Consider the following 26,495-nt stretch of genomic DNA (forward strand, 5'->3'; position numbering starts at 1 on the left):
GGTTTAGGTGTGGACTTTGACTGGTCCATTCTGACACATCTGCTTTGAGTTAAACCATTCCGCTGTAGCTCTGTCTGCATGTTTCGGGTTGTAGTCCAGCTGCTAGGTGGACCTTGGTTTTCTTGCAGTTTCACGGTTTCCCGTTATTTAAYTCCATCCACCTTTCCACCAAATTTGGACAGCTTCCCTGTCCTCGCTGAAGAAAAGCATCCCCAAGGCATTCTGCTGCAACCGCTATCCTTCACAATGCAAACCATGAGTTCGGGGGGGATGAGATTTATGCCATATATTTGGTGCTTTTCTTGGCTTGTGATGCTGCAAACAGAACCTCATATGGGTTTCCTCTCACCACTCGTTGATAAAAGGCCGGATTTGTRGACTGGACAATTTATAAATGCCTGTCAGCAGATTTTCCCACGTTCACAGAATAGTTGCAATTAAACTGCGAGTAAATTATACACAGAATCTATATGCTAATGAGGATTATATTCTGGGTTATTGTCATAAARAGAGTAGATTSCAAATGCACATCACTCTTGTTAGTTMTGCATTTTTATAAAAGCATTTTTCTTCTCGTTCACAATTATCCACCACTCTGTTGTTGTTGCATCACRAAAAATCCCATTAAAACAAATTGATGTTTGCGTAAAAACATCACAAAGAGTCATAAAAGTTTTAGGGGTTTATTTTGCAGGCTCTGTCCACAAATTAAATGAGAATAACTAAAARAAAATCGAATCTTAAAATTGAATAACTGAAGGTGTTTCAGTGGTAATAGTCCTACAGTATGTCATCAGAAGTAATGTTTTTAATGAGTATATTTTTTCAACAAGAGAGGGCACTCAATGTATTTACTCTGAGCTCTTCAGGCTCTTAGAGGATGTCCTATGAGGACTGAGCTTGACACTATTAAGACCTTCTGTTCCCCTCTTCAACACACCCACACACACTTCAGCAGTCACACACACAGCATTTCTCCTGTGGGGATTATGACATGGAATGCTCCTGACATTAAACACACACACCTGAATGCATCAGGACACACCACTACACACACACACACACACTAGTAGCTCCACACACTCTCCCTAAAGGAATTAGTATACCACTGGCCTTAGACTTGACATTATATTCTATAGGTGATATATATAATAGGAATGAAGCCAAGGCCACCCTGATGAGCACAGCCACAGACTCAATGTCAATCTGCAGCTTCCCCGCCAAAGCCTTTCAACTGAGAAGAAACGGTTGCTGGTTCTAATCTTCTGCTCAACTCTTTGCTGCACATTATGACAGGCAGAGTAATTATCAGGCAAAGAGTCTGGGAGGGAGTCAGACATTTAGCAGCAAGAGCAGTGTTGAGTGAACCTACTGGATCTGAATCTAAAAGTGGTTGGTATTTAAAAGCAAACTGCTAATTAGTTACTATGAATATTTCCTTGGATGGATTATGTTTTCTTTTCATTTCATTCTTGCTTCTTTTGTTTATAAAATCAGTTCTCAAATTCAATAAATCCTTATGATATTTATCTCTTTTTTCCCAATATTTTTATGAAAAGCCAGGCTTTGTTGTTCTTGTTTGAGTTTTGTGTTTAAAACCGAATCATTCTAGGTAGAGCTCCAGTATATCTTTAATCTTGATCTGAATTAGTTAATTACGGTTTCCTCAAATTAGAGTCTTGATTTGGCCAAATTAACACCCAATTAGGCAGAATTTTAAAAAAAAGATTGAGAGGATAAGACGGATAATCTCTCCTCAGTACTTCTTCTCAAAGTCAGACAGATGATACTTTTTAGGTGTCAAGTAGTTGTAATCACAAAACTGATTTTTCCAAGAAGATGAAAGATGAAGTGAGTTTATAAAAAGCTTAGTTGATAATGTTCCAACATCCATAGTTGTGATCAATGTAATAATTTGACTCCTGCAGTTGTCAAACATGAGCATATACTTCAGTATCATCGTTACCAGTTGGTGATTGGAGGGAAAACAATGACTCGACTCTGTGCAACTTTTCCGACCACAGTCACAGAAGATCTAAAATAGAAGCCCTGAACCAGGAGTACTTTCTGTGGAGAAAAGAAATGGGTGTATGAAGTTAAGGGGAACAATGGATAGATCCAAAACAAGGACAGTGTGGTAGATGTAGCTTCTTTTTAAAGGAAATATGGAGAAAATAAAGTTAAATGTACCAACAACTACAAMTCAGGCATAAATGGGGAACAACTGGTGAAAATACAGAAGTGAAAAGCAGTCAGTATGTCCACCAGCAACCTCTACTAGGACAACTATAGATATTACTCAGAAAAAGCTGGGGCACTTTAACTATAAACTACTGAAAAAGACAGACTTTTGATTACTTTGAAAGTGTATGAATGACAAAAGTAKCAATTGTGACTCATTAAGGGAAAGAAAAGCAGCTAGGGGAAAAYGTGGACAAAGGAACGGAAGGGAACCGATAAACTCGGTGCTTATAACCCAAAGAATAACAAATACCCTATCAACATCTCTAAATACTCCTAATGCAAAACCAAGGGATAAACAACACAAAGCCATAAAGAATGAATTAATGGTGTCCCTGTAACTGATCTATTTGTGTTTACAAGTAAGGAGAGTCAATTTAGACGGAATTACACTGATCAGTTTTACCACTGAAAGCCTGATCATTTCATCATGTGGATCCTGCAAACGCAACTTTAACCCAAACATCAACGTCTGCGGTTGCCTCCATCCTCCAGTAGTTCATCACCGCCGATGTGAGTGATGAAAACTGGCTACATGCTTGACTGCATGCAGGAGTGAAGGAGGGGGCCAATACAAGATATCAATCACAGGTAGGGGGGCCTACTATTTTCTCGTGAGAGCCACTGAGGGACAGTGAATGATGACGTTGCCCTCGAACCATTTAGCGGGGTCCAGATGAATAAATAAGAGGAGATGAGATGAACACGGCAAAATGAGAAAACTGCGAGCAGAGGTGCATCACGTGTCAAAAGATCCCAAAATGCCAATTTAGAAAGCTCTCATGATGGAAAACAAAAGCAGGTTATTATCCAAAATATCGGCCATGATGCCGTTCTGATCGATAGACATTAGCCTAACTGATTGATTGCAGGAGTGAGGGTGCCAGTCAGGTAGATAGGTGGCTACTATGAGGCCAGTTTGTCATCAGCTAGTGATGATAAGGGATGATGTGACCTGTGAGGCACTCATCATTCATCTCTCGGGCTGATTGTCATTTGACATGAAAGATGATGACAGATTGCAGCGCACAGACTGAGGGATGATGTTTCTTCTCCTGACAAAGTGATACAGAGATGATTTTTACATTGTAGCGGACAACCGGGCAATCATTCACTTCGGGAAAAGAAGAGATCTAAATCATAGTTTATTATTTAACACTGAGATAACATTTGAAAAAAAAAAMAACAAAAAAAAAAGAAAATACAGGTGGAAACGGGTAATAAAAATGAAATGATTCATCAATAAATGCTTGCTTTCCTCTGCTTCATCCCTTTACTTTCATTTGACACTTTTATTTCACTCTCCTGGGCTCTGTCCCACTGTTTGACCGAAGGCTATGATTACAGTCAGTGATGGAGTTCAGGGGGTCTTTGTCTTGTGCAGTCTGTATGATGTGATTCTCATAAGATATTACTAGTAAATAATTCATATTCTTACTTGCACAATAGTAGCACAAAACTGCCTTCATCCATTGGACTGCACACATTGTTCTGAAGTTACACACGCACACGCACACACACACACACACACACACGCACACACACGCACGCGCGCACACACACACACACACTTGTCCACATATAATAAAACAGCAGCAGAACACAAACACTTCCAGTAAAGGATAATTCTGCAATTTTTTTCAGACTTCAAACAACCTAGTACCAAAACATAAACATACACTTTACAGTTTTGGCCATTTTGTCTCAAGCTGAAGAGAAAAGTGCATGAAAACATGTCAACAAGTTTTCAAGCGGAGATGTGTTTATTTGCGGTCTCTGATTTATGCGCACACAGAAACGAGAATACAAGGTTCATTTCCATCACATTAGATGTACGGCTCATTTGCATACAGAGCCAATTTAGCTTTTGTGACCCACAGAGCCAAACAAATATATATTCCATATGTCTAGAGTGTGCCGAGTCCATTCAGCGCATCTCTGATGTATAATATGGGCTGCATTAAAACGGCTTGCATATGCTAACAGAAGCCTACTTGATAAAGTTGGAGGATTTAACAGCCACGTTGTTTTACAACCTTTGACATAATCGGAGACACACGATAGGTGTGGATGTACTTAAGGGGACAGTTGGTAGCAATTTCCAGACTTCTAAACGTGCCTCATTGGTCTTTTCCATCAGAAATATAAACAAGATAGGAATGTCCAATTGTTAGCTTTTCAGGATAATGTATGGATATGGATGTGACAGATGATGTTAAAAACATTTGAATATTCAACAAGCATAATTACTCTAGTAAAGATAAACTCAACATGGAAGGGTTTTCTAACTTTATTTCTAAGGTAACATATGGAAAATAGAAACGGCTTTCCTGTCTGTTTATTAGTTTTTCCGGGAAATTAAAACCAGAAAACAACCTTGTTAGTGATCCGTCTCGCTCACCTTGTCAGCCTCTCTTTGATGTGTCTTAGGACACATAAACCCAGAGTGACAGTAATGTGCTTACTGTTTTCTGGTTTAATCACAATCGAGCCTGACAAAAAACAAAATAAATGAACCCAGAGAAGCAACAAAAACAAATCTGGAGTGAAAAATAGATGTGTGGATAAATATAAACTGCACCTCGAGGCAGATGTGACCAGATGTTAAAAATCTAATAGTCTCATTGAGGTTGTCCACATGACATGAAGGCAGCAGGTTACAAATTTGCTAAAAATCAAAGTGCAGCTCTTTAATGACACCTTGTCTCATCGGCTGTTATGCCTTCAGGCACTGTTGGAAAAATCACAAATTATAAGTAAATGTTGCAGTAAAAGTGGTAAGTGTGGAAAAAAAATTATTTCATTTCTTATTTTTTAGTTAGAAAATAAAAAAATATATATTCTGCATTTTTGAGTTTATTACTAATTATAGCCAGAACAATAGGACAGTGATGGCTGTGTTTTACTTTTTTCAACATGTGAGGTTTTTATGTAGATTTGTCAAACTCTTTGGTTTTCTTCTGCTCCGCATACCCAGTAGTGTAAGACTCACAAATCTGAAATGCAAAACCTCAAGATTAAGGAACCATTTTTATTCTGAAGCAATAAAAATAGCCAGTTTGCCCATTCCATAAATCATACCTCAACTTAGCATTGAATACAAAAGTAGGAGGATGGAAAGAATTCAGGAATGAGTCATGATGGAAAGAACAGACTGTGAGAAAGAAAAAATGGTAAGTTCTAGGAAGATAATACAGTAAACAACAGTTTATGGGGGGTTATTCTACCCCATGCAGTGAGAAAACCATCTGGAATCTCCTCCTGATTGCTGCTGGTGAGCTTCAGCTGGGACCACACCTGCCAGCCGCACCCTGCAGAGGAGAAAGGTATGAGAGCGATACAGACACACCCATTAACCTGCTGCACACAACTCAACAGACACAATAGAAAGAGTGTTTACTGCTGTTTATTGCCTTATAAAAGCCACATGATCGTGTCAATCACAATCTCTTGTTAGATATTCTTTTCAAGATTGGCATCTGTAAACAAGCTGCCTGTTGGTTTGCAGATTACTTGACAACAATGCGAGCAGATGGCCTTCATGAGGTCACAAGAGGTGTACTGCAAAGGTCAAACTTAAGGCACATTTTATTCACAACTCACATTTTTGACCTCTTTGTAAACTGGTGAAGTTACTTCTATCATTTTTATGCAGATTATTCTGTAATTAACTGTTTATATTGCACAGAAATTTGAATCTCTTCAGCCTGCTTTAGATGCAGAGCTGTTTCTGTGTGATGCACCTAGAAATGTCACCATGTTATTTTAGTTGTTTTGTAATTTTGAAATATTTTCCATTTACAGTTTATTCTATTGTTTTAATGGCAAAATGAACAAATCATGTTTAGTTTGCTTTTCGGCCTGTTAATCTCCCTGCATTTAGTGCTTTCTTGAAGTTGAGATGGGAGCAGTAGAGGCGATGTGGAACATTTTTTTTCGGGGGACGTTGCTTCCGGGTTGGTTTTGGGGCGGACTTCCTGTTTCACGCAGTCTCGTTTTACTGTTCTCCAGGTCAGTACGTGGTAAAAACACAACAAAACTACACTGTAACCTCTTATTTGAACACTTAATAGCACCGTGTTACGGTTTCTGTGCACCTTCCTGCTAATAGTTGTACGTTTTAGCAGATGAGGTTTAGATTGGCAGGATGCCAACCCACCATGGGGAAGTCTTCTGGGGTAAGGTGCTTTAAAACACCATGATATCTTACCTACTCCTGATTTTAGGGGTTTGGTTTAGCTTTTGTTTGTATATTGCTTGGTGATACATAAAGTGGCTTAGAGCCTTAGAGTAAAGCGGGTCTAGCTGAAACTGAAGGTAGAGAAACTATTCTTTGTTCATGAAGTGTGGGAATTCAGAGGTTAAAGTTGGAATAAATGCCATGTCATATTCTGTATAGTTTTGTAAGTCTTGTAATTATATTTTTGATCAATATTAAGTTAAAATCAGCGTACATTCTGATGTTCAGACCAATTATTATGTAGCTAAATGCAGTAGAGCTTTAAAACAGTTTATGTATCCTGTTTGATACACTATACATTGGTTATCTTCATCTAGATTGTTGAATCTAGACATAAATTTTGTAACACCAACAAGATCTTGGAATAATTCTGACTGAATATTTGACCACTCTTGTTGAAGAATTGGTTTAGCTAATTTGATTTGCTTGATCTGATTTCTTAAGATGGATTGTAAGAATAGTCTGCAGTTATTTTTTTTAAGAGTAGCAGTCATGTGATTAAATTAAATTTGAAATAAATGTAAACTTGGGCCACAGATTTCCTTCATTATCAAAAATGAATAAGGTTGTACTGAAAAGAGAAAAGTTGAAATAAAAAAAAGCCACGAAATATTGTGATATTTAGGGGCTGGCTGTTTGGTGAACATCAAAATGCCACAATTTATCCTTTGTGGCTAAAACAGTCCACTAGAGTTCCACTGACATTTGGGGAGAATATCAATAATCAAAGGAAGGATTTGGGAAGCTTTAGTTTTCATGAAAAGACATTTGAACACCATAGATTCGGTCAGCATTTTTGAGATATTTTTGGAGCTTGTGTACCTTGTTTTACAGTTAAGAGAAGTGTTTTCACAGGGCCTCCGGTCAGCATCGCAATGAGAACTTCACCCCCACAAACAAGCAGCAACGGCCCAGCTAGCTGTTGCAAAGGAATTGCATGATGCAACAATGGAGAGGAATTACATTTGTTCTCATTTAGCAATAAATGAGCAGGTCAATGAACACAAGAGGATGGTAAACAGACACTTTCAAGTAGCGAGGGTGGTTGTAAAATTCATAAAAAATCTGAACCATAATTAAACTATTTCACCAAAAACCAGTGAGATTATACACTTCTGATTTGTATCAATAGTTACCTTTTGATGTAGTATTTAATTCTCCCAAACTGCACAAAGAATTAACTATTTTATTTACTTGTTAACAGTGTTGAAAGATGAAGACCACGCATAATGTTAAGAAAATGTAAATACTTTTAGTATCAAACTGTATTATATAGTCATGAGCTTTAGTGTCTTATAGAAGTGATTTGTCATCATTCAAATTGGAACTACTGCTCCTTTAGCCAACAGTCTGATTCTCCTAAAGTACTCCTCGTGTAATAATGCATCGATTACAGTAATATTTTAAAGCAACTGTACATAATGGAACAGTGGCAAGAGCTGTAGTGAGTCATTTTTATTGGAGTTAAGAGAGGGGTGATTAGGTCAGCATTAATGTCTTTCACTAAATATTTGATACGACAAGTAATACACAAGCTGGAGAACATGCCACGAAGCAACTGCAGCTGGACGGTGATTACACATATACATTCATGTATGTATGAAGGTCATCCTCTGATTAGTTATTGATCTGAACTGACTCTACGCTCTAATGTTTCCTCAATTATTCACCTGCAGACTGGCTGCATCTGTGGCCGTGCGGTGTGTGTAAAGCAGAACTATATATTGCAATGCTCCATGTAGACCATGTAATCACCCAGCACAGAGACGGCAAAGAGAAGAAATGGGAAAATAGCAATATAGCCTTTTGCGCCTGACCTCTCAGACCTCTTTAGAAAGGATTTTTTTTTTTAAGCAAACAGATACTTTACTGTGGATCGACGTACGAGTAAAAGCCAAAAGGCCGATTAGCTCAGTGCAGAATTTCTGTATCTTTGAATGGCTAAGTCAAATAAGCAAAATGTACTAGATGGTCTATTTTCCTCTAAGTTAATGGATAGATCAAGGCCTGTGGGGTAGACGGCTGGAACATCAGTATTAAGACATTCAGCTAACACTTGTTTTCAACTGCAGCTCAATAAATTTGAATATCTGTGACAAAAAAGTTACACTCATTGCACAGATTACATACCAGCTTGAGTGACAGAGCGTTGAGAAACAAATCAAATGTTCTATCATGACCTTTAGATTTGCTGTCTTGAAAGCAGTTCAGCAGCAGATGACAGCCATGTTATCTGCTTGGAAAGGATCACTGGTTATTTTTTTTATCGAGTCCAAACTCAACACAGCTGGGCACCAGCAAATTTCAGACCAGTTAATTTCTTTAAAGTTTTATGAAGATTTCCTCTCCCAACAGGACCTTGCAGCTATCCATGCTGCCAAAAACACCAACAATGTGTTCGATGACCATGATACTTCTGTCTGACTTGCCAGCAAACTCTCTGAGCCCTATAGGCAATCTATGGAGTATTGTCAAAACAAAGTAGGAGGAGAACTAGCAGGCTGAGCAATGCAGAAAAGCAATAGGCTGCTACTGAAAGCAACCTGGGTCTCCTTCACACCTCAACAGACCCACAGACTGATCACCTCCATGCAACTTTGGATTGACGCTCATGAACCACGAAAAACTGCCGTTTCCTGATATTTCTGTTTTGAAACAATTTTTTAATTGACGTGGTGAGAAACTGGATTTTAATTTACCTAGATTATCTTTTAGCTCGAACTCATGTTTTGAATCAGTATTCAGTTGTGCACATCATTTATTGCTGTGCCTCTGGGGCTCAGTGTTATGTAGTCCATGTAAATGAAAAAGTATCTGAAATTACAAGATTATGAGGGAATAATGCAAATGGTGTGAATAGAACCCCGAACAAAATAAATCCATCACAATCTGGATTCTTCGCAATCACCATCCTTTGCTGTCTATTTGGTTTGCGCTAGCTAAGCTGCCTGCACACACCAGGCCCTTATCAGTAACACTTGTGGGCATACCTTCATGATAGTGATTGCCTTGGAGAGAAAACCGGCATAACAAGGCTAATTAATTCATCAGAAAGCCACAGAGAATGCATTTTTGGCAGATAATCTAAGAGTATGCACACATTTTGGAAATATTTACATTGGAACTGTGCACCTGCTCTGTGCTTTGTGATGGGGTGCCTGCATCTCCCTCACAGCCAGCATAAATTATTTTTACACTCACACAGCATGGCAGGTGCTTGAAGGACCCAGTGACTACTGATTGTTTGGACAAAGTTGTAGGAATATTTATGTGTCCTGAGGGACTTGCTAGACTATAATTTGTAACTAGTTTGTCTCCATCTTCAGGAAAGCTAGTATTGACACACTATCCCACTTTAATGTTATGATTTATATGTGGTTATTTTGGTTTCAATTGTTTTATTTCAGCTGCAACAGTGTTTTAAAACTTTAAGTATTAAAAAGCATTAATTATCATATGCTTTGATTTAGCCTAATTTATGCTGTGATAAAACGGCGTGTTAAAGTTGCAGTGCTTTGGCTCAGTATCTGTTGACAGTCATGGGGGGAAAAGAGCAGAAATTCAACAGCTTGTAGACCCACCATTAGCAGCAGTAACTTGAACATGCTTTCTTTGGAAGACTCTGACATTGCTGTGGAAAAACTCTGGTGTATTCTACATTGAAGTTATTCTATTCACTGCTCAGTTATGGCCCTAYGTTGTTTTAATCGCTCTGCGGTCTGAACTTTGACTTGGACATTACAGCACATTGATCTTTTTCTTTTAAAGCCATTCTCTTGTACATCTGTTTCTGTGTTGGGATTATTGTCCCTTTATCCAACACAATCTGGGTCAAATTTTAATGGTTGGACAGAAAAACTTACATCTGACTCTCGAGTACTTTAGTGTACAGAGAAGTTCATGGACAAAAATACCAAATCCTCCTTCTTCTGCCACCATGTTTGGAATCTCTTTGTGCTTTCATTGTTGCTACATTTACCTTGAAGAAGAAATCTGATTACTGAATTATCCTTAATTGTGAGCAATTTATTTGAAAAGTAAGTCATTTAGGGTTTTAGGTTTGTCTTCTCTAGTTTCCCCAACACTCAGCCTAATAATTCCTCTCAGATTTATAGGCAGTAATTAATCATTATTTTAGATCATTGCTGATGTCTGTCCTCCTTAGCAGTATGGTAACACACATCTGCATGTTCTAAGGCAACAAACTATGAGTGCATGTTTTATACCAACTGTCAAACTAGTGATGATCTTTTAATCAAATAAATTTAACATGGCTCTTCTTTCCCTGCAAATTCCAGCAGAAGCATCTAAGGTGTACTTAAACTGCCATCACACAGTGTACTTTCTTACCATGTGTGCTGGTGTATTAAAAAATGCACGTAATGCAAGTCTAAACATTAAGAAGAGAATTTGTGGAATATCACATCCTGTTCTCTTTAGAGTATGTGTTTCCCCTTCAGAGTAATGCATGTTTCAGACCTGGGATGATGCATTCAGTGTTTGGCTGTGTCAGGGCTGGATGTTGTGCTTGCGCTGTATGAAAGTACTAAGATCAACATGGAGGAAAAGTTGGTTTCACATTTAATTTCCAACATCAGAGTGGGTGCATTTTTAAGTGTTGCAGAAACTCTTTTACAGACTGAAATATAGATGATGTGTGAGAGTTGGAATGCTGATGAGGCAAATTTTTTGACATATACAGAACATCTATGGTGCTGCAATAACCAATAACATTTTCCTTTGAAAATCACATTGAACTGTAAGGCAGAAACACAATAGTCTGATGGGGTATTACATTCTTCCACCAGTTTGGAAGAATGTAAACTGGGAATGCTCTACTGACCATTTCCCATTTGTCAGTAGAGCATTTTGGTTATAGTAGGTGGTTTTCSTTCAACACCAACACATTTCRCTGTCAACACCAAAATAAACCACAGTGCTTGATTTTTAAAGTTTTAGTTGCAACTTTTGTAGCTCCACCCTGCTTAGAGTGAGTGTGGTTATGTGATTGCAATCAGTAATGTTAAGTTYGTCTATTAATCAGTAACAGAGAAAGGATAATTGCTTTTTTTGAATTGCACAATGAAGGGTCCAGTTTTCTGAATAGCCTTCAACAMACCGTTTTACCCYCCGCTCTCTTTTTCTCCATAAAACATTTTCCTTAATATGCTTTCCACAGAAAATTATTGATTCTTAATGCTTTTTATTTTTTGTTGGTAAAATGACTAAAACTGGAGATATGGTGCGGTTTTCAACAAAGACTGATATCAAGTGTTTGTAATGATTACAGCTTCATTCTACTGTGTTCTGTCAAACACTGTAGTTTATTCTTCTAAGATTCCCCTGCAAACATTGTCATTGCATGATTGCACCAAATTTGTTATTGATCTGCTTTGAAGGATAGTTTTTTACAAACGGGGGCGTTCACATTTGGAGATGAGCAAGAATTGTCGAGGTAATGGGGTATCACTAGGWCTCTGCAAAATGGTTTTAGATCATTAAAACCTGCCAAAGTGGTGACTACACCCATAAACTTTAGAAAAGTAAGTGTTGTARAATYGTTTACCCGAAGGTAAACATTTGATTAATAATTAATGTAAAGTGAGCAGCAGCAACATTACTGATGGTTTTCTACAATAACATACCATCTCTCTCTTTTACACCTTCACAATTGGAGCCATGCCTAGTAAAGAGAAAACTAGATATTTGCACGAAGTGAATAATAAGATATTTATGTGTTTTAGGATCACCCACGTGCTTTTTTGTTCTGGTTCTTAAAATTAATATAATTTCCATGAAAGGTCATATCCGATATCTAACATTCATGTTCCATTCTTAGTTTGACTGTTTATCTCCGACAGCCTCTTTTATTTATTTATGTACAAAATTAATAAAAATAAATAAATAAATAAAAGATCTAAAACTGGAACAGTTTGTCAATTAACATTTTGCACAACACTACTTCAAAATGCGAATTACACTAATGCTCAGTCATTTCAACAGCTTACCAAGTAACATGGTTTTAAATGCATTAACTGAGGATATAAACTGAATAAAGTSCTAAAATTACACAAAAAATACTTTTATAGAATAAAAGGCTGCATTACTAACTGGCAGCTCTAACCACAAATAGTTTATTTCTAGAAGTGTACTTAGGTTGGKGCTCTTTCTGTACCGCAAGCGTTAATTTTGCTGCTGTTACAAAAAATGAGAATGTGGAAGGTTGGCAACAACAACAGAACACGACCTGTCAAGTCCCAACAGCGCTTGAGCATACGATTCTGTCAAGAGAAAGTTTATGACATAATTGGTGGGTATAAAACACTCTTCATTGGCAGTGGCATCTAGTTTATTGACTTCATTTGGTTTGTGTGCTTAAACCGTCTATTTTAAAATCCCACCAGAGGTTTCTCTATAGAGTTTGTGCCAGGCATCTGTGGCCCCTGTGGTCACATTTGGATCTTTTAGGACGTCTTCTAAATCGATGCTTGGGTGGACTTTTTGTTCAGTTTGAAAGTCTGGTGAATCACAGAAGACATGGCATTGCAYGATGYTTGTCGTATGCACGCTGAATATTTACAGTGTCAGAAAAGAAACGTCACAGCCTAACCAAACAAACTGGAGATGAATTCCCTTCTGCTTTTGGGTCAGTATTGGTGTATGACTTGGAGGTCAGGCATAAAGGCCTTCAGTGTTCAGAATGTGCCTGACTGTAGAACTGAAAACAAACTCTTGCCGCAGGTTTTTATTTGTCAGTTGAGGGTTTTTGACAATCTCCTCCCTGAGTTTGGTGGCAACTGTTAACGGCTTCCTCTTCCATTGTTCTTTTAAATTCACAGTTGTAAACTTTTAGTTTGATTGCATCCCTTATCTTTTTGTATCCAATGATTTGCTGAGCTGATGATGATGATGATGATGATGTCGGTATTTCCGGTGTCTAAATACACCAGTGTAGATTCTTAGTTGTCAAGAAGGCAAATTGATTTTTCCTGGTTTCTTGAACAACTAAAAACTCTTGACTGAATTCATCATATGTGCCTGAGATCTTGCTGGTCTCACGGTTTGTATATCTCAAAGCAGTGATACATGTAGTGTCACAATTTGCAAACATTTTTCTTGAATTTTTGAATCATAGAGAAGTATGTATTTGCAGGGAATTCCACTACAGTTATATGCAACAGTTCTCTTGACCAATGAATGCAGGTCTCTCAGTGTAAGACCTTGTTGTTTGGTTCAAAGATGGAAAAATGAGAAAGCATAGCAAAGCCAAAATGTGATGGTTAGATGACTGAGCCGGAGTTTCTCACAAGCTGCAGCTTTTGTAGGATTTTCCTGGTCCCCAGTGAGCAACTGCCTCTCAAAGCTGCTCCAAGGAACCAACGRTAGTGAACTAATGACAGGGTCAAGGGTTTCTAAAGATCATTACGGCACGTAATTGAGTTTCAATAAACTCACTGACCTATGTGCATCTTCAGTTTTTAGGTTTCTKTGCATGTTTACATRTAAATAAAGTCCTAAAATGCCAYTTGCATGACTGTTCCCATTGACAAGTCAATCTAAAGGATCAATAGCATGAAATTAACAGATATATGGATWTTTGTCCAGGTGGTGAAACRAACATTATTCTAAGTTTTCTAATTCTCCACTGGAATTGAGATCAAGAGGAGAGGTGAAAAAAGATTTTGCAGAAAAGAGTGGTAAATACAGATGGATTAAGAAAGATTGATTTTATGAGGTGGGCAGGAYGGATGGAGGGGATATAGATGGTTTGGAGGGAGAAAAAGTGAAAAAGAGGGTCAAGCATAAAGACATGGCTGAGGGATAAAAACAGATTGTTGTTTTTGTGGTTTTCAGGATCAGTGAACTGAAACGTCCGATGGCTATTTTCAGTTTATTGCATCAATTTGATTGTCCGTAATCCGTCCATGCATTCATCCATCCATCCATCCATCCATCGCTTCTTTTCAAATCAAGAACTCTTTGCGTTGCATTTTACATATTTCTCTAATGAATTTAAATGCCCAGTGTCTATGGTGTGTCTATGCTGGTCTGTGGCTTGCATCAAACAAGGAATCTTCAGAGCTTGCTGACGTATGTGAAAAAAAAAAAGGTTTTCCATGCAAGAAATTTGATGAAATGTTGCATTCTTAAAAGATATATTAGCAGAAATTATTTGCAAATCAGTGTTTCATATTAATAACACTCTTTAACTTAGAGAGAGAATTCAGCTAGAGCCAAATATTTGAACTTTTTTTTTTTTTTTTTTTCATTATAAGAGGAATAAAACATTACTGTCTATCAAGGAGCTTGTTTATTTATAACGGCGAGTTCTGGCTCATGTCTTTTTAAGTGGATTCTTGTTTAGTAAAGAGTCAGTGACAGGCAAAGAATGGCAGCTAAAAACAAGCTCAAATATGGATAATATGAATTAAATAAGATGGAAAAGTATGTTGTTGTTTTTTTCCCATATGCTTAACCTTGATTTGGAAAGACAGTAATGAGATACAGAAGTATTGTGATAACAAAATGCTAACATTTCAAGCAGAGCAGCAATGGCAGCTGTTTTTTCTTCTACAAACTCCTTTGATTTAAATTCCTAGTTATCTTGTACATTTTTGGCCTGTAGCTGAATTACTTTCAGAAAACACAAGAAGGAAAACTGAAGACTTRCAAATAATGCACAGAAAGGCCTCAATCAAGGGCAGCAAATTCTTAAAAATGAATTTGTTGGTCAGATTTCTCCTTTGCACAAATGAAACCTTTCGAATTATGCTTTCTACCTTTTCTAAGCTGTGCAACATTTCCTTTCTCTGATGATCTTTCCTGCATGTTCATGTTTGCGTCCCTTCTGTCAAATGTCAGAAATGAGAATATGACTTCACACATAATCGCTGGCAGATCAACAGCAACCTCATATGAACACCTGAAGAAACTCAAACAGCTGAATGAACATAGGAAATCAGGCAGGCACTCAAGAAAGCTGAGGAAATTATTTGGTTTCCGGCCGTACTTAATATGGGACAAGCGTTGTTGTTTAGTTTCTTTAAATTACGATTTAGCATTATTAAAATGCATTTGATGACATCAAATTAATTTAAAAACATTTTGGCGATAGCAAATATCCTGAGAGAATTTTYATGTCAAAATTCTCTCAGAATATTTGTTGGGAATGTGCAAAGTTTCCCTAGGAACTCTGCCAGAAGGTGGGTTTTGTTCACAGAAGGCCACAATGGCAAATAGTGCTCTGCTAAGCGATAAAGATGTTTGTCTTGAAGAGGTAGAATCATTAAATGCTACAAGTGGAAGTTTGTGTGGATTTAAACCACTTCTGTTAGAAGTTCAGTACATATGAATAATCCAGCTTTTCGCTTTTTATATTTTTTTGTACAGCATATCTAAAATTAAAAAGTACCTAGACACAATCTTACTTGACATGCTTTTGCCTGACGTTTTGTRAAGTAGCCAATCCAAGAGCACCATTCATTTTCCTTTGCACCTATTGGCTGCACGTCCTGTGTGGATGCTACCTTCTGTGGCGGTGCTAAGATAGATATATACATATTAAGRCATGTTTTGTGTCTGAGCTGTTAAAATTGGTAATTATAAGCATTTTGGTGGTTTCAAGAATTTAGCCTTTTGCAGATGGAAGCTGATCCAAAATCCCACAACAAGGGGTCGACTTTTTGTTTTGCAGTGGTTAGTTCCCCGTGTYGGAGGTGGACAATCCTGCGTGCAACTATATATTCTTCAAACATATTGTGAGCCGGTCAAAATGTAATGCAGAACATATGCAAGCACTGTAAGGACAAACTTGCCAAAAGTTTACTGAATGTTTGTGGTAATTAACTTATTCTGTGTTTTCAAATACGTTTTTCTGTAAATGTAGGCTGATTATGAAAAGCATATAGTTGCATAACGTTCATTGAAGAAAAATTAATATTTCCTTTGCTAAAATGCATTAGCAGTTACACTTTAATGATCCGTGGCAAGATGTGAAATAAATAGCTAATAATTAATGCTTTCCAGTTCAAACTCCTGGTATCTTATGGTGTGTTTCAAAGCTTTATAACTATTTTTGTTTCCCACAGAGAAAACAAAATTAAAACATTGATGTTATTGCACTTTCATTGCTAAACAGCTGCTAGATTGATGCGATGACGCATCACTTTTAAAGCTTCCCATTGATCTTCCATCAAGTCGTCGGCTGATGCATTAATGCGTCTCCCCTCTCTTTTCTTTTCACCTCATTATCAGTTGTATCAGCAATGATAAATATGTGCACCCACGTGTGCATCCCCACATCCACGTCTGCCTCCGTGTTTCGGTGTGTGTCTGTAATTATCAGTGTGATAATCAGGGCTGCATTTAAATGAGAATTAAAAAGATTGGAGCCAGAGAGGATCTGACCTCTCAATGAACTTCTATACTCACACAAATAGAAATGGCTACAAAAAGTCACGCATTCATACACACATTTACTTTGATTAATAGACGTATTTCTAGCTTTCTTTGGCATCACACACTTGGTCATGGTTGTTTTTCTTTTTCCCCCTTGTTTTGACTGTTTCACAGTCAAATCACAGTCAAGCATTTGCGTCAGCAAATGCAGATGACGATGAAAAGTAATGCAAACTTAGAAGTAATTACTGATTTAAACTTTACTAGTTTAACATTCTAATGAACACTGTTAAAGTTTAACAACAGCAGCTGTGYGGATCTAAATGAGAAAAGCAAAAGCCTCGTCAGCTTTCATTATCAGACACGTGCCACATTCAWGTTGAAAAATCTAGACTTATTATAACTAAATTACAGTTTATGAAGACATGTGACTTCATACATTGAGCCTTAAATGAGCGGAGGCACAGTCCATAGAGAACGTAGCTCAGCAGATCAGTTTTGCCTGATCTGCTGAGATCAAAAAACGGTTTGTGTAAATGAATTTATTGTTCATTACTTCTGGGGCAATTTTTTTCTCACATATTGCAGAAGAATGCTTGTGCAGGTGTYGTGAATTTCATTAGGGATTTTACCAGACAGTACTGAAAAAAGAACAAAAATATGAAGGCAAACAGAATAACGCTGACGTTCGAGCAAAGATCTTCATATATTTTTTTAGTCTGTGTCCTTGCATGACCATTACTTGGCAGATATGCCAGCACAGATCATAAAATGGTGAATCAGTTTGCCCACCACAAAACATGCCATAGCATGTAACTTCGTTAAAGWTAGTAGCATTAAGACCCAGTGGGAGTCACTGATTGAATGGAGTWCACCACCACCCCACATTACCAACATGCAACAAAAAAGACAAACTCCACTTAGAAAAATGCCGTCCTATGCAAAAAGAAACTTTGCATTGTGTATCAGAACAGGATGAATATTGATCTTGTGTTTTCTAAAATGAATTTCAGCCTCAGTCTGAAGCTGTAGTCTGAAAGAGAAGTACAAATGCACGTAAAATTCATATAAAAAGCAGAAAATCTCTCTCTTAATTGAGTTCCATATCAGATACCGATTTCACCGATATTACTCAGCCATGGCCTGGGGTCATATTTGCTTTTCATTGCACACATTATGTAAAACATGATCTTAGTGAATTATCGTCTGCTCCCTGTAAAATTGCTGCATATTGCTCAGTAAGGAAAGTAGGTATTGACTTAAAACTTACATCATCAACTTTTTTGCATTATTGGTCATCTGTATATAATTTATCAGCTTCAAAATATAGGTGTAACGCTGGTGGAGTGAAAAAACAACTTGGATTAATCCTGTGAACTAGCTTTTAAAAAAAATCTTTAAATATTTATTCATCTTTGGTTTTATTTCATCTTCAGTCATTTTTTTTTGTTTTCATTGAACTCTATGTTCTGCTCAGGAAACGGAACATGTTATTGTTACGATTTTTAATTGTTTTATAAATTTACATTGCTAATCTTAATGAACAGTTTCTTCATTTTGGCTTAGTTTTTGTTGCATAAATAATTGCATGGTTGAACATTTAGTGTGCTGTTGATCATGAGAGGCTTTGTTTACAACGTTTTCATGCACTATTGATCAGAGACGGATTCAGAAAACTAAAAAGCACCACTGGAGAAAGAAAATAACAGATTTTAGACAYCATTTTGTGTTAATTTCAACACATGAATAAATTCTATAGACTTAATGGCTAGATGTCCATTCATCACCATGGCTGAAATGTCCAAGCTATATTGATTTTTCAAACATTTTGTAAGCATAACGGCACTGAAAGATGGCTTTGAAAACATTAAATTGGGTTGAGGATTCAATAGTTCCTCATAATTACAAAACAGATCATTATAAAAAGGCAGTACATGCATTTTCCAGACAGTGCCATTTTATAACACAGTCAAGTTACATTACCTTCAGTTATTATGAAAATGCTGCATATATCAAAGGCAACTCGAAAGAAATTTGACTTTACCTCACAGCCCTATCTGGGGCTTTGAAATTGGCCTCTGTCTCTTTAATAACCTCCTGCCCTTTTCCGACTCTCCCTCTWCATCGCATCATCACAACTATCCTCCACGATGTTTACAATCGTTAARAGCTTAAYAGTTACACCGGGTGTTTGCTAACTGCTGCTGCCACTAGTCTAGAGGAGCAGTCCTTGGGTGGAGACGTGGAGCTTTGGGTAAATGGGTGGAGCATTGTAAGAAGAGGCGTTTGGAGATTCAATGCATGAATAAGTCAAAGCACCACTGGATGGGGTTTAATGAACAATAATATATTATTTATAATAATCTGTAAACTTTCTTTTAATAAGATGCGATTTCTTTTCCATGGTAAATCCTTGAATTGGTACACAAACAGTTTWTATTGCTCAGCACACATTGCTGTGTGGTTATTTACCTAGACAACCTTGATCCAAGTTTTTTTTTTAATTATTATTTCTAAAATGCATATTCTTACAGTAGAAGTTTTGTTGTAAACTTGTTGTCTTTTTTCCAGCCATTTCAGTGAGTTAAGAACACACTGCTGACTCAAACTGTCATTTTAACACCAGAGTCAGTGACAGCTTTTTCTTTGAACGTAATTAATTAAGCTTTCTTTTTCAGAGTGTGGTAAGTAAACACTCACAGAGACAAAACGGTCACATTTTAGTGTCTATTTATATTGGTAAAGCACCATCTGTGTATCTAACTGCTCATTTTTATATCAACACCATTAGTTGAAATAGAAAGCAATATATAGTCATAAATATAATCCATTTATCTGTTTCAGGTATATGCGTAATGGGGTCCTCCAAAAGGGCATTCCTGTGAYGGTGCAACAGAAATGATGGGCAGACTTCAAATGGGAAAACGATGCATTCAAGTAGAGCCTGTTAGTATAAATTTAGCCAAGAGAGAGGAAATCGAGATCAGAGGGTTCATTCATTTGCATCAATATTGTACTGTTGSTCTTTTTATCTATGTWCACATGGTTTTAGTCTAAACCAAGTGGCTATAGAATGAACTGTTGCATTCAGGTGCATATCATAGTTTTCCCTAAAACAGTATGTCAATCACCAGGAGCAAATTATATAATACTTAAATGTTCTAATAAACTGCAAGGCATGACAACAGTGTGCTAATTACAAGCTGCTAATTAATGTTTATTTATAAAAATTCTGGCATTGGATAATTACAACCTCACAGAGCACATGCATTATTGGATTACATGGATTTAAATGTTTTCTATTATGAGACTCTAATAATGTAAACAAAACAATAAACCATCTGCTAATGTATAAGTCACTGAACTYTGACTTGSAGCTAAGTTRACTCTCAGACGGCACAGGAAGTTGAGTCCTCTGTATCAAATGAGACTTCAGATTTTTTGAAATGGGATTCTTTGGCATCAACAGTCGGGTTCTCATCTGCACCAGACAACCATTGATTATCTCATTTTATAGAAACAAGAATRAGATCATTATTGAATGTCAACCTAGAAGCCGGTTGGTGTAGCTAGTTCTAGAGCTAATTTGTCATAAAACAATGCAAGTTTTATTTGAACTGTTTGCTAAAGATGCGTGCATTGTTACTGTTGTTCAAAACCTAGATTTATTTTTAAAATAAAATCTTGCTTAAAATGTGAAACGTTACTCATTATATTCGTGCGTTTTTGAAAATTAGGTCAGCAATAACTTGTTTGTGAGTAGGTGTGCCCAAAACGTTCCAGTAGATTATAAAGCCCAATTCCTTCACAGATTCAAGGTTTCGGCTTGACAGCATTGCTACTTAAGATCCCACCTCCATTTTAATTCAACAAGTCAAAGATGATCCCTGAGCTAATATGGTTTAGGAAAACCAGCACTTGAGGGGATTAGGAAGACAGATGAGAAACGAAGTAATAAGACTAGAGTATAAGGAACAGGGAAAGGAGGACGAGTCAGGCGCAGGGTCACATGAAGAGCGAGGCAGAGGAGTGAAGGAGAAAGATGAAGAGAAACAAGCATAGGGACAAAGACAGAAGGATTATTATCAGCACTCTAATCTTGCCTTCCCAAAGGTATCTGACATTTACTGAATAGTAGGCCACTCCTAATGCACAACTGTGCTGAGTATTAGGGGACCTTATAGGATCAAATCAAATAGTAAAGATACTAGAAGGACAGTTGGTGAGAAAGACAGTTTGCAGAGGGGAGAAACTAAAAAAAGAAAAAAGCAGGCAACCTTAGATACAACTACAGTCATAAATTAGTGAAAGAGAGACAAGAACAGAAGGACGAAGAATATCTAAAACCCACACAGGACTGTGGTCGCAAACAAAAAAACCCCCAGAACTTCCCCTCCTGTGCCATTTGAATATTTCCTGTCCTGCCATTGTTTTGAAGAAAACCACCTTTTTGAATTATTTTTGGATAGAGAGTCAGAAGCTATAAAGCTGGTAATATATTCCCAAACTAGAGAGACAGAGTTTCCTGGAGTGAATAAGAACTTTCACTGCTGGAGTTCAGCTTTCCACCTGTGTGTAATTTAGAACACAAACTGCTTGAAATTCAGCAACTAAATTGCCAAAAGTATTCACTTTTCCGACTTTCCACACATATAAATTTGAGCAACCCTTCATTCCTAATCTATCTGGTAAATGGTATATTCTTTATCTATAGCATTTGATTCACCTTTTGCACCTAYAACAGCTTCAACTCTTCTGGTAATATCTTAAAGGTTTAAGACTGTTTAGGATTGTTTTKGCTTTTGCCCATTCTTCCAGATGTGCATTCTTGAGATCAGACACTAATGTTGGACATAAAAGCATACAGCCTTAGGCATGGAGAYTGTGAAGGAGAGTCTGTCAGGTTCASACTCTTCACAGATCTGYCAAGTTCTTCTGTACCAAACTTTGCTTGTACTCAAAGTTAACTCCAGCTTTGAGAAACTTTCTAGAGTTTGATCAAATATTTGCAAAGCATGAACTGCAGCTGGAATGAGTGCTTGAAGAGGCACCACACACTGACTTCATGCTTCCCTCCGGTGACGGAATCCGAATCTTCGTAAAGTTTAAGCTTAAATGCATATTTGGTGTAATGACCATGAAGGTGATGTACACCAAAACAAGAATACAGACACAGTGAAGGGCYGTATGAAGCAATGTGAACTTTCTTTACATCAATGCCATAGGGATACATGGACCCACTTTCCAGAAGCTCAAAATTTTGCAATTAAAATACTTTTTTTTATTATTCTGGTGTATTTTAATCTTAACTGGATTTGGGGTTTTAATCTGCCATATGCCATATTTATTAAACGGAAATAAATGTTTAAAACTTTGAGTAACAAATCCATATGCCACCTATTGAATCTGAATTAGGGCTGCACAGTGGCGCAGTTGGTAGAGCTGTTGCCTTGCAGCAAGAAGGTTCTGGGTTCAATTCCAGGCCCTGGTCTTCTGCATGGAGTTTGCATGTTCTCCCTGTGCATGTGTGGGTTTTCTCCAGGTACTCCAGTTTCCTCCTACAGTCCAAAAAAACATGACTGTCAGGTTAATTGGCCTTTCCACATTGTCCCTAGGTGTGTGTGTGTGTGTGTGTGTGTGTGTGTGTGTGTGTGTGTGTGTGTGTGTGTGTGTGTGTGTGTGTGTGCATGGTTGTTTGTCCTGTGTTGCCCTGCAACAGACTGGCGACCTGTCCAGGGTGACCCCGCCTCTCGCCCGGAACGTTAGCTGGAGATGGGCACCAGCAACCCTCCTGACCCCACTAAGGGACAAGAGTGTAAAGATAATGGATGGATCTGAAATCAATTTTTGTTTCAATGATATTCAAATTTATGGAGTTGCACCTGTACCTACTATCTGATTCTCATGGCCGACTTATTAAAATTCATTCAGATTGTCAAGCAGCAACAGAAGACAAAATTACGTTTATGGAGGCGTATTAATTTTAACAAGATGAATTAAGGCTTTATGGTAAGCATGGTCATAGTAGGGCCCTTCAACTAAAGAGGAGCAGAGAGTTAGAGTGAGCTTTTTAGTTCAGTCTCATAATGTTAATGTTGCTCTGTTTGCTGCTTCCTCCTAGGGGAGAAGTGACTCATAGAACTCATCATTCTTGACTTTGCCTAGCATGGCGGATAAGACGGTGGTCAAAACAAAGGCTGTGATCCTCCAGGTGAGCGCGAGCAGTTAAGCAGCRCAGACAGGTTTYCACAGTTATTCCCAAGGTAAGGATTTGGATTAGCTCAGAGTCAGTTACTCAAACTTTCCAGAACAACAAGACTAACTCTTTGGTCTTCAGGGTACTGCTAGGATGAATAAAATAAAATTAATGAACTGACACTGAGGATAGAGGAAAGTAGGGCGCAGACTCTTTGCACCTGTTAAAGTACATTCTTTTAACATGCTAGAAATGGTAGGGGACCACTGAGATCCTGAAAGTGCGCGCCTTTTTCTACAGAAATCTCAAAGGTTTAAAGGGGGGATGTTATGTAAAATCAACTTTTTTGAGTTTTATACAATGTTATAATGWTAATCCTTCTTCAAAAATATACCTAGAGTGTTGCTTTSATACTTTCATGTATGTTTCAGAAACCAGAAACGCTTTCCACACAATTCATCGCCYCACAAAGCACTCCTTCCCCACACAGTTCCTCCAGACTAGTGGCAGCAGCAATTAGCAAACATCTGGTAGAACTGCACATGTGCTAAACATATGAACTACCTCTCGGTACAGTGCTCCTAAGAACAGTTGTAAACTGCATTATGGAGAAATGTGACGACGTACTGAAGGCGAAGTGTCAGAAAGAGAAGGAGCTTCTTAAAGAGACAGAGGCCAATTTCAAGGCATCAGATGCAAAGTGAACTTTTTTATTTTTGATAAATACAGCTTTTTCATAACAACTTCATGTAAGATAGTTACTTGATTGTGCTATGAAATGGCAGTATGTGCTAAGAAAATATTAACATTTTGATGTTAAAATTTGCAAATTGTYTTACTGTCAATCTACCAGGGAAATCATACATCCTTCCATTGTCTGTGCCCAYTTATCCTTCCATGGTTGTGGTTTGCTGTAATAGATGCTGATTTTAACTGTCGATGCACTTGATTAAGCAAAATAATTTACTTATTTTGCAACTGACTGGGTCAGCTTGATTTCTGTTGCAGGAAGAGATTGCAATGAGGTTTCCAGGTTTTTGTTTGATCAAAAAAAAACTCATCCACACACTAAAATTTGGTTTAAGAAAAGGGTAATGATTTTTGGTGATGGAGTGACTGAAGTTTGTCACTCCGTAAGAATTTTTCATCTCGGAACATTACACTAAGATTGCATCATTGCCTGTATTTCCTGTTTAAGAGAGTCTCTTGTGTGTCTTTGCATGTGTGTGTGTAAGAAAAAAAAAATAGGAGAAAGATTTCACTGGTCTGCACACGTGTGCGCGCAGAATGGCAATGAAAGTTTTGAGATTTTGTCCTCAACTCGATGATGCCTGGAAGATGTCAAAAGCCATGATGTCATGATGATGACATACTGTTTTCAGAAAATAAAATAAAACTGAAAAATTTAATCTCTTTGAAGCCAGACATGACCATATTCTCTTGATCCAGGCAGCATCCACAAGGACTATGGTTGACATCTCATAACTTATAAACAAGACCTCTGAAAAGTTTTCTTTTACATTCTGCTRGCCTCTGCTCTAGGAAACATCGCAAWCTTTTACTAAAGAAAAAATAATCCAAGTATCAAATTAAAACCTTTTCAATCAGCTGATGACTTTGCTCCTGTTTTAACCAGACATATTGAGCTGCTGTTTGGCTAATRGGGTAAAATTCAGTACTATAAAAATGATCTGAGTCATACCTTTTTCACTTTAATTTTGCAATGACTGACGAAAACAAAAGTCAAGAAACACCAACGGTTCAAAGAAAAACTCGGAAGCTTCTGATCAAAATCATTTCACAAAAAGATTACAAGAAAGTACACAAATATGAGGATTAAAGATGTTAGTGTTTATTAAATAGCTGTAGTAAATCAGCAAATCACAGAGCAGAAAACGGATGCATTTATGTATCTTGACGCGCTGAAGACGACCAACTGATTTTCAAACTGAGAATCAGAAAGACGCAGAAATGTGCAAATCACAATATGTTCAAATGACTTGAACATACTATAGTTGCTGGTTTAAAACGGACTGTCAAAAACTGGGATTGGTTGACAGAAAATGGTCCAAAAAAGACTAGATCTCAATTTACTTACAGAGGAAAGGGAGCTGAGCTGAGCTGACACATCTGTAGCAACTGGCAATAATGTCAATATCAACCAAAATCTCATGTTTCCAACACCAAACAGAAGCTATGCTGCAAATAATTTGGGCAGTGTTGAGCGTAAAAGGTTGGTATTTGTTAGAAGGTTGCTGATTTTTTAAAAATATATTTCTCCAGCTTAATATCATTTATTAAATTTAGCTTCATAAAACACTAATTCTTTTATCAAGGCTTTTGATAAAGTTTTGATCATTTTTGTAGCGACTTCTTTAAACTTCTAAAGCTTACGTAATTCATGTTTAAGATATTTTTTAAGAAGAATCACCTGCAAGCAGAGTTTCATTTATYGTTTTATTTTACACAAYCAAGTGTACATCCACTTTCAGTGAAAGATGAAATTAGCCATTATATAGCTAATTTAATTTTCTCGAGCTTCAGATTTTTTTCCGCCCCCATACAGGATTCTACAGTAAATAACTGCACTTTTAAAAGTTTAACTTTATCACTATTCCAGTTCAAAATATACTAATTTGATGCTCAGAATGTATCACATTTCAATATTTCAAGTACAATGAATTTGAGTAGTTGTTTGAAACAACTATTCAAATTCATTTTGACAGAATTATTGTTAATCGGGCATTACTTAGAGTTTTGGCACTTTTTTAATAACAGCTGCTCACATTAGCCTCCCAAGCTAGTTATAGCTACATACAGTTTTTTAGTGTGCTGTGTGGTGTAAGCTGACGGTGTTTGTCCTGCGATRGATTCAGAGCTCCGGACCTTTGCYGYGTGTCTTCCTTCCCTCTCACCAGCATTTCCTGTCTGATTAGGGCGAAAAAAGSCCACTAGTACCACAAAATCTTACATTCGGTTCCCAAAATCAAACTTTTTTGAAAAGCAGGCTCTMCGTGTATCATTTTCACACTGACTTTGTTTCGTTCTGAGTTACTGCTCCATGTAGTAGTTTCACAGAATAGCTAAATGGCTGACTTCATACGCTAGCTGTTTACAGCTCTTTAATGTGTTGCAATGAAATTAATTAGCACACCCAACAGTTTCTGGAAAGTGTTGACTCAGGATCCGTTGCAGCGACCAGCTGGGTGACATTATTCTCCATCTACCCACATTGTACATAAAACACACGTAATAAAAGGTAAAAAAAAAAAAAAAAAAAAAGAACATTTTTAACATGAAACAGACTCCAGCATTCTCATCCACTTTTTCTGCATGCAGGATCTATTAATACCTTACTGGTAAGCAACTCAAGTTCTACTTATGCATCCCGGTACATGCAGACTGCATCTCTTTACTGCC

At 37.4% G+C, this 26,495-nt stretch overlaps 1 long non-coding RNA gene across 4 annotated transcripts in view; it reads left to right on the forward strand.

Annotated features, from left to right (window-relative positions):
• The first annotated feature begins 6,132 nt into the window (after positions 1–6,132).
• The window catches only part of LOC103481309 (uncharacterized), a 61,521-nt gene continuing 41,158 nt past the window's right edge, over positions 6,133–26,495 (forward strand). For 3 of the 4 annotated variants that reach the window (XR_536266.2, XR_536268.2, XR_536269.2), the window contains exon 1: positions 6,133–6,252. This is a non-coding gene — a long non-coding RNA (uncharacterized LOC103481309). Of the gene's footprint in view, positions 6,253–23,009; positions 23,091–26,495 lie in introns of those variants that run through there. The other variant, XR_536267.2, reaches the window with a different exon arrangement.

The sequence above is a fragment of the Poecilia reticulata genome, linkage group LG19 (genome assembly GCF_000633615.1).
Source record: "Poecilia reticulata strain Guanapo linkage group LG19, Guppy_female_1.0+MT, whole genome shotgun sequence".
Taxonomy (NCBI): domain Eukaryota; kingdom Metazoa; phylum Chordata; class Actinopteri; order Cyprinodontiformes; family Poeciliidae; genus Poecilia; species Poecilia reticulata.